This window comes from Otolemur garnettii, unplaced genomic scaffold (genome assembly GCF_000181295.1).
Source record: "Otolemur garnettii isolate 467f Iridium unplaced genomic scaffold, OtoGar3 scaffold00046, whole genome shotgun sequence".
In the NCBI taxonomy this organism is placed as follows: Eukaryota; Metazoa; Chordata; class Mammalia; order Primates; family Galagidae; genus Otolemur; species Otolemur garnettii.
Genome location: NW_003852441.1, coordinates 366899 through 372622, shown reverse-complemented (window position 1 = coordinate 372622; position 5724 = coordinate 366899). Strand labels below are relative to the sequence as shown.

General features: G+C 51.3%; 1 protein-coding gene across 4 annotated transcripts in view; it reads left to right on the top strand.

Moving 5' to 3' along the window:
• PEMT (phosphatidylethanolamine N-methyltransferase) overlaps window positions 1–5724 on the top strand; it is a 79795-nt gene that overhangs the window by 6510 nt on the left and 67561 nt on the right. The window contains exon 1 of one of the 4 annotated variants that reach the window (XM_012806053.2): window positions 2244–2366. The exons of 2 other annotated variants lie outside the window; for them this stretch is intronic. The gene's annotated coding sequence lies outside the window, so the exon portion shown is untranslated. Of the gene's footprint in view, window positions 1–2243; window positions 2420–5724 lie in introns of those variants that run through there. One more of the 4 variants, XM_012806051.2, reaches the window with a different exon arrangement.

Sequence of the window (5724 nt, the reverse complement as noted above, 5' to 3'; positions counted from 1 at the left end):
TGTCCCCTCTCCAGGCACCCCTAGTCCCTGTCCTCCGGCAGGAGACTCACTTGAGCCCAGGTGTTGGAGGTTGCTGGGAGCTGTGATGCCACGGCACTCTACTCAGGGGGGCAGCTTGAGGCTCTGTCTCAAAAAAAAAAATATCTGTCACTGATTTCTAGTTTAATTCTGTGCCAGTGTGAGAACTTACTTTGTGTGCTTTTGTTCTTTTAAGGTTTATTTTACGGCCCCCGGCCTATCTTAGTGACTGTTCCACGTACATGTAAGAACAATGTGCAATCTGCTATTTTCTGTAAATGTCAGTTAGATGCAGTTGGTTGATGGCGTTGTTCAGGCCAGCTCTGTCCTTACTGATTTTCTTCCTACTTTTTCTATCAGCTTCTGACAGGACAGTGTTGAGGTCCCTAGTGAACTGTGGATTTGTCATTTCACCTTTTAGTTCTGCCAGCTTTTGCTGCATGTTTTAGCCTAACTTTTTAATCTGAAAGGTGGGTGGACCTCATGGGGTTGTTGCAGTGATTAGCGGCATGTTCTTAATGGCCAACATCTATCCAGCTCTGCTGTGCGTCACACACCATGCCAAGTGATCTCTGTGTATTACCTCATTTCATCCTCCTGACGTCCTTTGGAGAAGGTGCCACCATCATTCCCACTTCACAAACTGGGACACCAAAGTTTGGAGGTGAGGTGAATCTCCCAAGGCTACATGGTCATCCCTGTCCATGCCAGGGTGGCACCAGCCAGCTCACTGCTGATGTACTATCCGTGTGCTCAGCCATTCAGCCACACAGCCTGTGGGTTCTGTCCTGGGCACTGAGAGGTGAAAGGGAAGAGAAAGATGTGATGTTCAGGACTGGGTAGGGGAATGCGAGTGGGTGACCCACAGTGGAGGAAGCCAAGTGGGGAGCACAGATGCCATCTGAGTGTCCTGCACACAGCTTAGGACTCGTGTGCTGACTGATGAAGGAACGAGTGAGGGAGTGTTTCCACTTGCCTAAAAGGTGGGCTCGGAGGACTGGAGGACCTCTTGGCCACTTTGTTTTGCTGTGGGATTTAGAAACACTTCTAAGTGACTCGGCGCCTGTGGCTCAAGCGGCTAAGGCGCCAGCCACATACACCTAAGGTGGTGGGTTTGAATCCCCAGCCTGGGCCCACCAAACAACAATGATGGCTGCAACCAAAAAAAAAATGGCCGGGCGTTGTGGCGGGCGCCTGTAGTCCCAGCTACATGGGAGGCTGAGGCAGGAGACTCGCTTGAGCCCAGGAGTTGGAGGTTGCTGTGAGCTGTGATGCCATAGCACTCTACCAGGGGGATAGCTTGAGGCTCTGTCTAAAAAAAAAAAAAAAAAGAAAGAAACACTTCTAAGCAATTTTTCCTTCCGAAAATTATCTGCTGCCATTTGTTATATTAGAGATCATTGTCCCCTTGTGCCATTCAAAGATGGTCTCTGCTGTCCGGGGGTTGCCTGGCCTCCAGTTCTAGCATCAGGGCCAGTGTCCTTTCTCCGGCTCTTTGCTACAGTGGGCATCTTCCTGGGAGGCCCCTTCTAGAAAGCGAGAGGGTGAGATGAGTCTTTATTAGTTGATATTAAGCAAGCAGAGTAAAGAGACAGGCCACCTCAGCGGTAGCCCTGTGCACTCTGCACTTTTACACTTGGCCTCACCTCTGTCAGGAGGATGACATGGTGATCAGTCCCATTAACCCCCCATTCCGCTGGAGGGAAACCTGGGCTCAGACTGGTCACAGGAGGCTTGCCATGGCCTCCCCGGGGGTGGAGAAGCTCTGCTCCCGGCCCAGTGTGGCTACCAAAACCCAGGGTCCTGCCAAGCCAGGCGGCCCTGAGTGTGGAAAAAATGGGGTCAGGAAGCTGCTTCCTTGGCTCCTCTCAGAGAGTGAGCTGCTTAGGGAAAAAGATTTGGCACATTTTCCTCGTGTCTTTGTGTCAGGCACAAGGCTCTAACCGTTAGAGCCAAAGTTGCCCCAGGTGAATGTTGCCCACATCAGCTGATGATGCCAGGCCTTGTGCAGCTCTGGGAGGGGTAGGGGCTGTGATTCCAAGGCAGACTGTGGAGTGGGGGTGGGTCCTGTAGCACCCTGTCCCCTCTCCAGGCACCCCTAGTCCCTGTCCTCCTGCCATTTGGTGTGTGTGGCTTGTGATCGATGCGACTTTGCCTCTCTAGGCCTGCTGTTTGTTTGGGTGTCACAATGTGATATGCACCTAGGTCCTGTTGACCTGCTGCAGCTCATTCTCTGACAAGAGAACGTTGCTCCCAGGACTCCTCACATCCCTCAGTGCAGTGAAGCTGCTCTATGAGCCTCTTCCTTACCAGCTGTTTGGGGTGCCAGTAGCTGAGCCCATTCATCGGTGAGCCTGTGACCCACGTGGTTCCCGGAGCTCAGCAGTTCCTTCTGGTTGTGGTGGGTAACTCCTCTCCCTCAGTCAGATTCTGAGGCCTCTGTAGCCTGTAGCCTTGGCAGATTCCATTCCTAGGATTACTGGGAAGCCAGAAGCAGATTCTCCCATGTGAATGAGGCAGGGGTTGGGGCCAGGACCCCCCTTCAGCCAAGGTGACCCCCAGGTGTGCAGGGTTCCCCGGAGATCTGACCCTGAGAGGCAGAGCCAGGTGTGAGGCCTCAGGAGCCGCTCCGCTCTTGTGGGACCTGATTTTTGTTTCTTTTCTGCTGTTACAATTCCAGGAGGGAAGTCTGTGCTCCTGAAGGGGTTTTAGATGTGATAGCAGTCAGGAAGGGACCCTCATATCTCTCAGGTGGAGAGCAGGGCCAGGGGAGGAGCTTCCCTCTGCCACATGGGGTCCTCTTTGAGTTCAGTCATTCTTTCTAGCTAAGCAACTTCTCCAGGCAACACAAACCCTCCTCAAGGGGACGGTTACCTGATGGGTCCCTGCCCACCCTAAGACAGATTGACCCAAGGGCACTGGGACCTGGGCGGAGGAGGACTGATGGGGCCAACTTCTAGTTTTGACCAGTTCAGCCCTAGCTGGGAGCCCCAAGGATGTCTCTTCCTACCATGTTCAGCCAGAGTCCGTTACTCTTTCACTGCCTCAGTTTTCCTTTCGCCTCAGCTCCCACAGAAAGGTGAAAGGAGCTTATTTCTTGGACCCTTTGGGAGTGTTCTGGACCAAGAAGCACTAATTTATATCCTTGCCTGCTAGGGTAGGGTTCAGGGTCTCCATCTAGGTCTACTTCTCCGGGGCAGAGTCTGACTCTGCTCCCCACTGCCTGGGGTCCCAGGGCTACGCTCCTATCTGCAAAGTAGGACTTTTCTTTTAGGGTGGCTGAGAGAATTACAAGAGATAAGGTCTGAGGTCTCTGGTAACTGGCAGCAGGGAAGCAGCCAGGCCAGGTCATGTTGTTTGTCTCAGCCCCCATCCCCCAGCCCCCAAGGGCCTCCTGAGTGGATGCTCTGCATTTGAGTTGAATTCTTTAGTCTTTTAAAGACTGAAAAGGGCAGTGTTTCCCCCAGGGTGCTAGGGAAATAGGGGAGAGTTCCCTTGCAGATCTTTCCACCCTTCAGTATCATTTTCTGGGAGAGAAATGCACCCCCCGCAGCGACATTAGGTGTGGGTGGAATGAGCCATCTGAGGTGTGCTCTGCGGGTGCCCAGAGTCCACTGAACCCTGGTCTGAGCTTCTTCCCAGTAGGGCCCCACTTCACTCCACAGGCTGCTCCCCTTTGGGTGGCCTGAAGCCTTTTCATACCATGGCCTCTGCTGCTTCCCCCTTTCCCCAGCTGGTGGGACTCTGTTGTCACTCACTCACTTCCTCCCCTCTTGGCTCAGAGTCAGGGGCCTGCTAACCCCGGTGGCAGGAGCATAGTGTCCAGGGCAAAGCCCTGGGCTACCTGGGACAGAGGGCTTGCCCAGGGAGTCTCAGGCACACCAGGAAGCTGGTCACTCTCACACGCAGCACATTGGTCTGGCCCACCACTGTCTCCACAGGCGAAGACCAAGCGGGCAACTCTCGCACAGGGCTCACTAGGCTGGACTGCCACCAACTCTACAGGCCAAGACCGAGTGGGTTGTGTACTTGGCTGGAGCCTGGCACAGGCCTCTCAGCACCCAGGAGTGGTAGAGTCCCAAGGGTCCCCTGGGAGGCACTATCAACTTTGGGTGGGTCATAACCCTGGTTCAGCCACTGGCCTCCCTCTGCTTGTCTGTAAAAGGAAGGTGGTGACAATGGTTGTGTCTGCCCCTCGGAGTTTGTGGGAGACTCTTGGTGTTACCAGACAAAGAGAGTCCAGCTGCCTTTCACTGTCCAGTGTGCAGAGATAGGGATTAGGTCTGAGCAAACTTATTGTTAGAAGGCTAGCAATTCTGGAGAACAAGGAGAGAAGCCTCTCAATTCTGATCTGCCTCAGTTACAATCCTTATATATATATATATATACACACACACACACATACATATACATATATATTTTATTTTTATTTTTATTTTTTAAATTTCAGATTAATATGAAGGTACAATTCAGTTACAATGTTACCCTTTACAACAGGGTAAATTCCCTGTTGTAGTTAAGTTTGTTGTATACCCTTATATCGTGCCCATTAGGTGGGAGCACACCAATCCCCCTCCCTCCTCCTGTCCACCCCTCTTCTCCTTCCAACTTGAGTTGAATTGAATTTTTCTCTCGTGTGGGCATGTATTAGTATTGAGTACATTGGATACTTGCTTTTCCATAATTTTTATAATGAAATACAAGGAAACCAACCTAGAAAAATTTAACTTTATCTGATAGGAAATAACATCCAAGTAGTCTCTTGTCTAAGAAGGCAAACTGTTTAACAACGTATCTAAGAGAATCATCAAAGAAAACATATTACCAAAGTAACCTTTACTCTACCAATATCACAGTATCTATTGTGTGTGTGTCACAACCTCCTCAGAGTCTCCTTAGATAAACACCCTCACATCATGATGAAACCTTAACTAGATAATCAGGGGGTTGGGTGGAAAGAATGTGATCTCAGCAGGCTGGGTCAGGTGCACTGCTTCAGCCCAGCTTCTTAGACCTCCATCTTGTGGGCTGCTGTTCTGGCTTTATCAGGAGAGAAGACGTTTTCCTTTTCTTCTCTATATGCTTAGTGTGCCGCTGTGTTGATGGATGGAGCTGTGGGAATAGAGTTCTGCCTTAGGAGGAGGTGGTCTCCTGCAAAACTCATCTTGAAAGGATGTTCTGATTCAATAAAATCTTTGTCTGTGGAATTGCCATATAAATTCCTGTGGGAACCATCACTTTAGAAGCTCGCCCATGCTGGCTGTGAGCTCCTCTGTCTGTGACAATTCTGGGGGCAGTTCCTGTCGTTCTGTCCTGGGAGCTGCAAGGAGGCTGGCTGATGGGGCCTGGAGTAGCTGAGTGAGGAGAGTGGTGTCTGTGGAGTTGAAGGTGACAGAATCCTAGTCCCTGACACACACTGTCTACCCAGCTGCATGCTCTAGGGGCTCAACTTCACGCTGACAGAGCCCCCCAACTGACCATGTGGTTCCTAGGAAACTTGGGAAGCCCTGCCGGCTACCTGACTGGCCAGCCATCCTGCCAGTGACTGTAGAGCATTGTTTGATTTCTCTGCCTCAAAGGTGCTATGAAAATACATATTTATGAAGCACAGAATCTGGTAGGCTGATGAATCCGAGCCCTGGGGCTTTACAAGAGGCCATGCCCGTGTGTGTGTGTGTGTGTGTGTGTGTGTGTGTGTGTGTGTGT